Source organism: Callospermophilus lateralis, chromosome 11, assembly GCF_048772815.1.
Source record: "Callospermophilus lateralis isolate mCalLat2 chromosome 11, mCalLat2.hap1, whole genome shotgun sequence".
Lineage (NCBI taxonomy): Eukaryota > Metazoa > Chordata > Mammalia > Rodentia > Sciuridae > Callospermophilus > Callospermophilus lateralis.
In genome coordinates, this window is record NC_135315.1 from 30,375,969 (window position 1) to 30,388,875 (window position 12,907).

The window sequence follows — 12,907 nt, forward strand, 5'->3', positions numbered from 1 at the left end:
GGACTTAAAATTTCATTTTAAGGTACAATGCTGCTTGCTTTATTTACTTTGCCTTCTTTTTTTCTCCAGAAAGCATTAAAAGAAAGTCTGCTCCCTGCTGGGAATATGGCCTCCCCACCCCATTCTCAGATTTCCCAACACCTGTTGGGCAGCTGCTCTGTTCTTCCCCAGCAGTGGCTGCATTTGCAAGAGCTAAATTCTGACAATATGGAAAGTTAGTGATATACTTAAGGGATTTTCAATATGAACTTAACTACAGTAGATGGCTGGAACCACACTCTCATATTTCCTATGTACTTTTGGGGTCTCCATTAAGAAGCAATAAAAATAGAGCTACCGAGTTCACTGGCAGTGTAGCTATGAATCTTTTCCTCCATCTATCAATAACCACATAAAGGTAGTATCTCTGTAACTTTCTATGTGTGAATATGCATCTTATATAGCTGCCAGTTGTAATGATGGTTTCCAAATAAAAATCACAATAGCTGCTAACACTTAGGGGTTGGGCATTATTCTAAGCATGATATATACACTGGTACAGTCAAATCTCAAAAAATACCAAAAAAAAACTGAAGAGATAGCTACTATTATAACCTCTCTATTTTGCTGATGAGGAAAACAAATCTGTGAGGTTAATCAGCTTGCCTTAGTTCACAAAGCTATCGAGTGGCAAAACCAATATTTTCAACTGGACCATCTGGAGACATATTCCCCTCTCTTTTTTCTTTTTTTTTTAACCTTTATTTTTTATTTATTCATATGTGGTGCTGAGGATCAAACCCAGCACCTCACACACACTAGGCAGGTGCTCTACCACTGAGCCACAACCCCAGTCCCATAGTCCCCGCTCTTATTTGACATAAAGTATTTGCATTTCATATATTATATTGCATTTATTAAACTACAACTAATAGTAAAAAATGAGATTACCCTGTCTTTAATCTGTAACAAGTCTTTGAGATATGTAGAAAAAAAATATGAGGAAAGGTATGGTTCATGTTATTATCATTTTCACATAATAAAAATGAAAAAGAAATTGCAAATTCTTAAAGCTCATTTGGAAGTAAGAACATTTCATATCCTGATTTTATGTGTATATTTTATAATATATGTTATATTTGATAATACATAGTGTGGTACGCAGGGCCTAAAGTATATACAACTTGTGCATTTATAAAAATATACACTTATTTATATATTTGCATATCTAATAGTATGAAATTATTTCAAAATGACATTTAAAGACAAATACATTAACTTGAGACACAAGAGCATTACTCAGGTCTGTTCAATAGATGTTTGAGAACCTTTTACAAATCAAAATACCCTGCCCTAGGAAGAAAGGTGAAGGATATTTTATAGTTTGAAAGAATTAAGTTCCATATTTCTTATGAAAACAAAATTCATTGCTTAGTGACAAAAAGGTTACAGGGTTTTTTATAATACTCCAATAAGCCAGGTTATTAAAATTTCCGAGGCACTCAACATTCCAGGAATACTTTTATATATCTGTGGAGGTTTGAGGGGAATGAGATGAAAGATCCCTTGAGCCTGGGCTCTGTTCTTAATTCTGCTAGAGACAGGTCTCTGGTAACAGGGACTAGTTCTTTAGCCTCTCTGGGCTTCAAGTTACTCATTTTTAAAATGAACCTAAGGATATCCCTGGTAAATATTCAAGGGGCCTTGGAGTTCTGACCGACATTTATTTAGCGTTACTTAAAGCACTGAAGGTGACGGTAAGAGTGATTATTGCTAACTGTGACACTGAACTTCCAGGAATCCAGCACTCAATGAAGCTCTAGCAGAATTAGGCAAAAGGAGTGCTTGGCTTGGTCATCTCTTTTCTGTACTGAGGTCCATCATTCCTTCATGAAATAATTACTGAACATCAACTATGTATAAGGCACAGTTGTCGATGTTAGGAACAGAGCTGGGAACCAACACCAAAGACCCTGCCCTCTTGGAACTTACTCTGGGTTTAGGGGATTTAGACCTTAGGCAAGTGAATATGACTATACGATGCCAAGAGTTAGTAAGTGCTTTAGGGGAAAAACAGAGAAAGAAAGTAGGGAGGGGGATTCTATTTCTCATATGGCAGCAGACTTGATTTGAACTGATATGAGGCCATTTATAGGCGCGGTTAATCTAATTTGGTGTGAACAGTTATGCTTGTTGCAGAAGTCTACTTCTGTCTGAGTATTGGTGCTGCCCCCAACCTTCCAGAGGGAACTCTGTAATGTAAATTTATAAAACAATGAAAAAAATGTGTTCCTAAGTACATTGGTCCTCAAGTTTCTATAGAACGAAACAGGGAGCTCTTCGAGCCAGATTTCAGATGAGGGATCAGGACCGGAAATAGAAATGTGAAAGCCATCATCCTGTAAATGACATTTTAATAAGGGCCAAGTTTGAATACAGGTGGCAAGGACTCAACCCTAGCCCAAGCCACTACGGTCTGTCTCGATGCCATGCTTCCTAGCAGGATGAGGTGGACAGAGGAGGATTCCCCACAGTGCAAGAACAACAAAGAGGGGCTGTTGTCCAGAAAGCAAGCAAAGACAGGGTTGCCAGAGCATGGTGGGAAGCCGTGAGCACCTGTGGGAGGTGCAGCTGAAGGATCCAGAGGATAAAGAAGGAGCTCGTGAAAGAAAAGAGGCAGCAGTATCATCATTATTGCCAGGATTCCTTCTGCCGACAGCCATTCCTGATAACACCATTGATCCCATAGCTAACACAACTGCACAACGATTGCTTTCTGTGCTAAGCATATAAATTACTTACTTTTCCAGGATGTGAAGTGTATTTCATGGAGGCCTTGTCATACAGTCAACAACTGTCAACCTCAAAGCCAGAAAGAGCAAGGTTCCAAGTCCACCCTGAATTAGGCTACCCACCCCCCACATCCGGCCACCTTGGCTCAGTGACTTAATCCTGTTTTTTTTTTTTTTTTCATTTTTCTCATCTGAAAAAAAAATGATACCGTTAATAACAATCTCACATGCATGTTGTGCATTAAAAGCAATGACAGATGCAGAGTCTGACTCTCTAACGAGTCTTCCAAGTGCTGCCTCTTTCCAAGGAAGAATGGATAATGTGCAAAGGGAAGCACAGTGTGGGACAAAGCATGCACCAGCTGCATCCTTGGGAGACTTAGACATGGGCTCTGGCCCTGGCATCTCTGCTCTGTGACATCCTAGGCAACTCATGCCACATTCTTTCGATTTAGAGGAAGACTTCGATCAACAGCCAGTAGACACAAACTCCCATTTTTTTTTTTAACTGAAACAGTAATTTCAGTTAATTAGTTGGTTCACTAAATGAGTATCATTGTCCAGGTAGCCATACTCTGTTCTTTTCTGGTGACATTACTCATCCACATTACCGACCCATCCCTTCAACCGATTTGAGGTGGTGGCCTGCTTATAGAGCAAATAGTCTCTCATTTCTTTGTTTAAAATATTTTTACAAGTTTTGAACTAGCACTTCCAGCTAAGCTTGCTCGCTATACTTTTATTTGTTGAACACAGACACAAAGTTCAGGGTTTACTCCCGTTCAATGCTTCACAAAATATCACAGACCTGGGGGCAAAAGGTTGCCTCCCACATAAGAAATTCGAACTGCAAAATGAAATAACAAATGTTTTTAGGTATAAAAATGTTTATGGCCTATAAACCATTTGATCATAACTCAATTCAGGTATTTTGACATCTCCGAAATGAACTTGAAATCATGAGAATAAAATTAACAATGCATTACTTCGGTAACTTGGAATTACAGGAAATTATCAAATATTTTCATGATTTTGGGACAAAAAATGCTTTCCTGTTTAATAAGATGCACTTCCTTAAGAATTGTAGTTACTCTCATTCTTCTTCTTTACTCTTGACATTCATTTTGGGAAATGTCTCCTATACCTTCAACTTATTTTCAATCACTTCTTCTATCCCTTTCTCTGTGTTCTCAGCAGGGTGAAGAATACTGCCATATTAAACATTTATCTGACTCTGCAACCTTTTGTCCTTAGAATCTAGCACTTTGTAGGTGCTAGATAGTATTTATTGGCTTAATCATCTGCTAAAGAAAAGAAAGGAGAGCTGGGCTTAGGTGGCTGGAAGGGATGCTATAAAGGTTTTGGTTGGTTCCCAATAAGGTGAACCACAATCAGGTTACTTTCAGGGAAGCGGTGCTCCCAGCATCCATTGCATTTAGGAGGAGGCTGGGGCACAGGTGTTACAGAGTTGTTACCCCAGTTGTTGTTGCTCAGGTTTCTGGAAGAGCTGACACTTTTCTGATGTCATGAGATAGGTGCAGCAGGTGTGGCATGCCCTCTTCCTGGTGGGATCTAGGTGTGATATGGAGGAACAGAGAACATTCTGACAGTGTAAGCTGATGAGCAACATGATTGGAATGGTAGTGTGCGGAAAAGACATTGGGTCCTAGATGTCACTGAGGAACTGTTGCACCAACCCAGACCACCTGCTTCCATGTGGCTCATTATGACGTAAAATTGAATCCTATCTGTGTAAGCTGCAGGAAGTCAGCAGGAGTTGCTTTTGCTTGTGTACTTAAGGCCCAAATGATGACAGATTGCTCTACCATAGTTGGCAATGGAGGGAAGATGAAGGGACATTTAAGATGAGGAAGCATTCTTAAAGAACACCACCATGGGTGGGTGAGCTGGGAACACGTACTAGGCATTTATACCCTGAAGTCCAAGATGGACGATGGAGCTTCCTGATGGTATGGGCTACTTCAGTTCAGGCACACGGCTTCCTGTTTTTAAAAGATGATGCAGGAACAGAATTTAGAAAACATAAAGAAATCGATGCCGAGCATGCTTTTTAAATTATTCATCTATGCATCGCAATTTTTCTCATCAGCAGTTTTGACAGGAATAGGGAGGATAGATGATTCAAGCTGAGCTCCTTGGGATTGTATGAATGTGGCATTTTTCTGACAATTCATGAGACATCCCCTCCTGGATCATGAGATATTCAAGAGTAGGAACAAGAGGAGAGGGAAAAGTTTGGGCATATTGGGCTTGAGGGACTGCAGGGCATGACTTGGAGATGGTTCCCAGGCATGTGTATAAAAGGCTGGGGAGTGTTTCAGTGGCTTTGGTGTGCTTTCTTGAAAATCAATGAATGATTTTGAACGGGCAATCAGGAAAGCAAGATGTATCTTTTCCTGTAGCTATTTATGAATGGATATGTATCCAGAGACTTCCAAAATTTGGTGAACATTAAAACAACATGACTTATAATTTTTTTTCCCCAGCTTTATTCAGTAGAGAAGTCAGTAGAGAAGCCTCAGTGGTGAAACTCAGTTAACTGTGCAAGGTGCTAATCAACTCCACAGTGTGCCTTGGACCTCCATGCTTTCAGTTAAATTCTGTTCCTGTGGCAGAGCTGTAATAACCAGAAGAGGGGTGGCGGGGGATTCAGTTACCCTTGTGAGCCTCAGATTCCACACTTGGATATGAAGCCATGGGACCAGGGGTTCACAAAAGTCCCTTCCAAGGCCAGCCTCATGTGGTCCTGGAATTCTACAGCCCAGGTTCTCTTCCTTCTTGGGTCTCATATAATGGACAAGTTGGGAGCAGAACTGACCCAACTCATTTTCCAGAACTATAGAGTTGGTCCTGGTCTCTCCTGGCTTTCTTAGGCAAGAATAACCCCTCGACATTAATTATAGTAAGCCTGGTATTTAAGTTTACTTTCTGGAGGATTTTAAAACACAAATGTCTTTTCTTTCCATTTCTGCAACAGGAGTAGCTTTATTAAGAGAAATAGAAGGAAAAAAAAAAACTTAGAAATGCTCTTTTAGCTCCATGTTTGGATCTTGAATTAACCGAATGAACTCAAGTCATCTGCCCTATTTTATGAAGCCTTGGTAAGAAATGATCTTACAGAGGTCTAATCAAATATCTGTTGCATGTCATAGCCCCTGCTAAGTCATTTCATAATTGTGTTATTTACTAGATTACAGACAATTCCAGAGGGTATCTGTTTTAGTTATTCCTTTATTTCTAGAACCTCATACAGTGCCTGTGATGTAATTGATAACCACATACAGTTAATGTATTTGTGGTAAAATTTCTTCCTCTAAAAATTAAAATAACAAAATGAACTAGTTAACTACTATCAAATCCATTCAGTGTATAAGTAAACTGAGGCTCAAAGAAGTTAAAAAAGAAAACTAGTCCATTGTCACAGAGCAGTTACTGGCAGAGCTATAACTTGAACCTAAGTATTCTTCTTATTAGCCAGAGTGTATCTTTGTTAAAATTATTTTAAAAATTGGAATTAACAAATAATAATTGTACATACACATGGATTAATTTTCCTTTTTGTGTTACAGGGGATTGAACCCAGTGACACTTTACCACTGAGATACAACCCTATCCCTTTTAATTTTTTTATTTTGAGACAGGATCTCACTAAATTGCCAAGGCTAGCCTTGAACTTGTGATCCTCCTGCCTCAGCCTCCCAAGTGTCTTGGATTATAGGCTACTGTGGCTGGCTCATACATATATATGGGACCTGGTATATCGAAGAGAACTCTGTACTCCCATGTTCATTTAAACATTGTATATTTTAAATAGTTAAGATGGGGAATCAACTTCAGAGTCCACCATTGGATGAAGAATAAAGAAAATGTTATATATAACAACAATGGAGTACTGCTCAGTCTTAAAAAGAAGATGGAAATCTTGTCATTTGCAACAGCATGGGCAACCAAAGGGCACTATGCTAAGCAACATACATCAGGCACAACAAAACAAATACTGCATTATCTCACTTACCCATGGCTTCTAAAAACACCAAACTCATAGATATTGAGAGCGGAACGGTGGTTGCCAGAGATGGGGGAGGACTGGTGAGATCTTGGTCAAAGGGTACATGTTTGGGGTAGACAGGAGGAACTCATGGTACCTTCTTATATGGCTCCCCTCCAATTCGCCTCTTCCTCAACACTCCAAGGCCACCATAAGCAGAACTTCATCTAGACTGAGGAAGCAACGGGCCGCTGATAAGAACGGCTCTTTTGTTGAAAACTCTTTGCAGGAAAAGATATCCTTGCTTGAGGCCAGCCCAGGGTGATAAATGTGGCCCAGAGCCATTGCACGAGGAAAGAATTAAAAGACTGACAAAGAAGCAAGACATGAAAGAGTAGGATTTTGAGAAGACAGGAGGCAAAAAGAGACATAATGGGACCCTGATGAAGCTCGCCCTTGCTGAGAAGGTGTAACAGATTTCTTCCCTCACCCTCATCCATTCTGGTGACAAGGTCCTGCCTACTCATGAGCAACAAGCCCAGAATGTTCTTCAGCGTCCCCTGTGAGACTGAATAAAGAGCATGGGAAAATGTCAGGCCTGTTGAGGTCTGTGTCTAAGATCTTCTTTTTCCTCCCGATCAAGTTCAATCATTTGAAAATCCTTCTGAAACATTGTTTTTTGCAGGACGAGTAGGAAAACAAAACAAATACCTACTGCTATTGCCAGACAATGACTTAAACGATTCAAGGAGATTGAGGGGATGGTACTGCACCAATTAAACGAATAGACGCATGCACATGTCTTTACCAACTGAGTGGCTTCCTTCTCTCTCCTTTTGCTAAGCAGTCACCTAGCTGGGTATTGGTGCATCCAAGTGAACAGGGCACTTTGATAGAATGCTGTATGAGCTCTTCCTCTGGGTATTCATCAGAGACGGCTAAACTTTGGCAAACAGAACTGGTCCCAGATCACCAGAATCACTTTTTTAAAAATATTATTTTTTAGTTGTAGATGGACACAATGTCTTTATTTATTTATTTTTATGTGGTGCTGAAGATCAAACCCAGTGCCTCACAGGTGCGAGGCATGTGCTCTACCACCGAGCTACAACCCCAGCCCACCAGAATAATTTTTAATGCTCCAACTGTCACTACTCGGTCACCACCAATTCTCTCAGTAGACTGGCCTTAATAGTTGCCCTTTGAACCCTACTCTTAAGTACATCAGATTGCATTGTTTTTAATGAAAAGGTGTTTCAGGGTCATCTTTGATTCCACTTTCTTCACCTAAGAAGTCATCCAGTAAATGAATTATCTAAGGAATTATAGTGTATCTTTTTGAGGAGGAGGATAGCACTTGACACCCAAGACCTTGAATTTTTCACATATAATCCTTTAGAGTAATAAAGGATGGCAGCATGCCCTACAAGAAGGAACACTTTTTTTGTACCAAAAGGTTATGACTTAATTTATAGTCATTATATCTTTTACTTGTTTGTCAGATACTGGATTGCTTTGCCTTATTCTATATAAGTGTTCATAATTGCAAAGTTCAGACTTTTCCATGACATATCAGTAGTTGCCTTAAATAATACTGCATTAAAATATTGGCTGCTTCGACTTACCAAAAGAATCTACTATGAAAATAAACAGGCAAGTGGCAGTCGTGGATAGACATTTGAATATGTGTCTGATACAATAATGGAATCCAAAGTCAAGATAGACCCTTACAGATGGACAGACAAAAGGATGAGCAACTTCCTGAAAGTAGGCCAAGTCTTAAACACTCTGTGCACAAATGAGTCATGCAAATGGAGATTAAGTGCATGAGAAAGAATCAACACCATTAATCATCAAAGGAATACAAATTAAACTTACCACCATGCAATCACCAGAGTGACAAAGACTTTAGGAAACAGTTAACTGGAACTCTCAAACACACATGGTCAATGAGATTGGTTCATTGATAGCACTGCTTTGGAAAAAATATCAGTTTCCTACAAAATGAAATACTCACCTAATCTATGATCTACCCATTTCAATTTTTAGATTTACCCAAGATAAATAAAAACATATGTCCACAAAAATACTTGTACAAGAGTGTTGACAGCAGCTATATTGAAAATAACAGAAATCTGAGAAATGCCCCAGGTATATGAACAGACTGTGATGTATTTATAAAATGGAATATTGCTCAGGCAACGTAGATGGATCTTTATTATTGAATGAAGAAGACTTATGCTACAATGCATACTTTAGGATTACTTCAACATGTAATAAAATCCTCTAACAAGAGAATTTTATCTGGAATCAGAATGATGTTGCCTGTGAGGATGGGAGTGGAGATCGACTGGAAGAGGGATAGAGGAAGCTTCCGGAGTGACTGATAATGCATCCTGGACAGGGGTGCATGCACCGGTCAAAAGCCTAATAAATGTATAGTGAGTGTCTGTGTATTTGAATGTGCATCAAAAGAAAAATACCATAATCAAATATTGAACTCTGGTTATTGATATTTGTGCTGCAGTATTTAGTGGGAAGTGTGCAGATAACTGCAACTTGTTTTGCAGTGCATCAAAAAATAAGCTGAATCAATGGATGAACAAAGAGATGTCTCAGGACAAAAAGAGGCAGTGAGATATAGGTGTCCATGTTAGAGGTTTTTTTTTTTTTTTAATTGTATTTAGGAGAAATGTCATGTACAAGGCCCTATTTTCACTCCCACCTGAAAGCCAACTCTTAGAAGTGAAAAATAAAATTCAAGCTACCTGTAAATAAACAAAAGAATTCACAGATAAAAATGACTTCTACGGTCCCTTTTAATTAGAAGCTAGCAACCAAGATGGTTTTGGAGACTGGTTCTGTGCTCACTAGGCAAAGGAATTGGTTGCAAAACAACTTGGCTTGACACGCCACTAGGACACGTGGTGGGAGCTGTGGCTAGGTCCTCCCATGGATGCTCAAATTATTAGGCGAAATTTAAAGGAGAATTAACATATTTTTATAGTCTCAAGAATCTTCTCCCATTATAAAGGGAAAAATAGGAGTTTTGCGGTGGAGAAATCCAGCAGGTACCAAGTGGTAAGACCTCTCAACATCATGTAACTCTTGATAGGATATAATGAGGGCAAATGACCTCTGTTGTGGTCTTGCCAACCTTCCACAAACCACTGTATAATGTCCATCTGATCACGAGAAAACACTGGGAAAGCCCAAACCAAGGGTTATTCTACCTAATTAAGTGACCAAGTATCAAAGTCATGCAAGGCAAGGGGAGACTGAAGAACTGTCACAGATTGAAAGAGACCAAGGCAACGTGTAAACTAAATGCAGCATGGAACCCTGATAGATCACAGACCAATAAGACATTTGTGGAAAAAAAAAAAAAACTTGTGGAAACCTGAATAAAGGTTTGAGTTTAGCTAATAATATTGTTATCAATGTTAATTGCTAAGTTTTCCTAACTATGCTATGGTTTCTTAAGATATAAATGTGAGAGGGAGATGAGTGGAAGATGTTTGGTGGCTCTTTGTGTTATTTTGCAACTCTCCTGAAAGTTTAAAATTATTATAAAACTGAAAAGGAAAAAGCAATGAGCACAGTGTGTATACCTGCTTACAGAGACTATGTAAGCTGAGGCAGGAAGATGGCAAGTTCAAGGCCAGCCACAGCAACTTAGCAAGGTCCTAAGCAACATAGGATGACTCTATCTCAAAATAGAATGAATAAGTAAGAGAAAAACTGGGGGTGTAGCTCAGTGGTAAAGCAGCTCTGGGTTCAATCCTCAGTACCACGTCCTTCAAAAAATGGGGCGGGGAAATGCATTACAATAAAGAATAAAACTAAATTTGGATATTCAGGGTTAAAATTGTAAAGGAGGAGGAGAGTGGGGATAGAAAAGATTTTTAAAAAGGCCAGGGTGGGGGGCAGGGGAGGGAAAGAGGGGGAAGAAGACAGCAATTCTGGTCCTTACTGGTCACAAAAGAATTGGGCAAGTCAGACTTTGTCTATTATACCTCTCCAGGCTTCAGGTCTGCCTGTAGCCTGAGGTCTGTTCATGTAGACAATTACTATGAAAACAAGAAAATCTTTGCTTAAAACTTGAAAGAAGATCCACATAAAAGGAATTTCCCTTTAAACGTACAAGGAAGCTTTTGCAAGTACCTTGAAAAATTGTTAGAATTCATTTGGGTCAATACGGAACCATGCAACAAAGTATTTGTGCTCATGGGCTCTGGAGCCAGCTCGCCTAGGTTCAGATCCATTTTTCATGATGAGTATTAAAATATCCTTAGGCAACTTCTAAGACCTTCACCAACAGAAGGGGAATAATAATATCTATTTCACCGTGTCATGGTGAAGATTATATTGCATCAGTATAATGTTCTATTAATGCTGTTAGCACTCAATTAATGTTAGTCCATATTATTTATTGGGGCAAATTAATGCATGAGAATTATCATGTTTTGACAAAAGAGAATTACCAATGTTATCTACCAGTGGCCAAAATATAGTATGGAGCTATAGCAATTATAATGTGATAGCAAACAGGAATTGATTATTAAATCAATGAAACCAAATAGCAACAGTCACCTCTACTACAAAAGCCTCCAAACTCATTGTCCTGCTTCGTTTCTTCCCCTCACCCAGACATATTCACCGTCACCCGGGTGTAGTCATCACGAGTGTAGTCATCATGCTAAAAGCTCCCCCGTGTCCCTTCCCCGTGTACTTCGATGCTCCTGGAAAAGACAATCTTTTGAGGCGGTCATTTGTTTAGCTTTCATAGATGCTGCAATTGTTTTTGAAAGGGTTTGTACAAGTCCATCAGCATCGTGTGGGTCCAAGTTCATCTACCTTTTCACCAGTACAGAGTAGGCGTGACCAGTTTACGTATCAGCATTCCAGTGGATAGAACGTGACCTAGCATTGTGATCATAATCCCCATTTCCCTGAAGAATACTGATATGGAGAACCTTTTTCGAGACTCACTGGTCATTGAAAACTCTTCTATTGTGAAAGTCCAAATTCTCGAGTCATTTTCCCTACATTCCTGCAATGTCTGAAATATGATTTTAAAAAGATTATCGGTCTCTTCTTTTCCTAGTGCCTTGGAATCCTTGGCCTGATGTGATCTACCTCATGCTACTTGGAAGTGGAAGTTCCTGAAATGTTTTGCAGTGATTCATGTCACATTAGCATTGTGCTTAAAACTTCCGCATGCTGCTACAAGAAAATCCAAATACAGGTAGCTGGTGAGTGGCGGCCCGTCTCATTGCTGACACGGCCTTCCTTCTGTGCTCTCCTGCCAGGTGGGTGCTCTCTCTGCCTCTGTTGCATGTGTAGTTCACGTCTGGCTCCACCCTGAGTTCTTGCTGCCACCTCTATCTGGACTCCTCTCCTCTAATATTATTACATATAAGTCTGACTGGCCTCATGATTCACAGTCTGCTCCAATATCTGTTCCTCTGAGAGGCGCGTCCTGGGCTTCCCAGCTAAGCACCCTTACATAAGCTCATGTCTCCCATTGCCCTATTTATTTCTTGTACAGAATTCATCTCTTCCTGAGATGCCATTTATCTGTTTAAGAGCTTATTGTCTGTCTTCCGAGGGTTCCTGAGCATTGGAACTTGTTGTGTTATTCTTTACCGTTTTACAGTGTCTGGCACATGTCAAGCACTCAACAAATATTTGTGAAATGTTAAATAAAAGATCAAGGCATAGAAAAGTACTGGAGAAGACAAAAGATAGGAAAATGTTGTTAAAATCTTGTAATAAAGTAGGCTTTTCAAATACCACCGAGCTGAGAAACACAGTGGCAGACAGATTTATTTATGCAATGAAATTGTAAAACTTCTGTATAGTGGAATTCTCCACGAGCCAAGTTAGAAGTAGAAAGTACTTACAGTATGTGAAATTAATATGGGGAAAGACTCGGTTCAGATTAAGCCAACCACATATTTTCAAGCTGTTTGTAAAAGACTCATTCTCCCAATTCAGTTTTGCCCAGACAGGCTTTAAAATAAGTGCAATGTCCATCATCATGGGAAAGGGTGAGATGAGAAAGACCAAGAGCCTAATCAGGAAAAGGGCAAAACTTATGAATACGCAATTCACAGGTACAAAT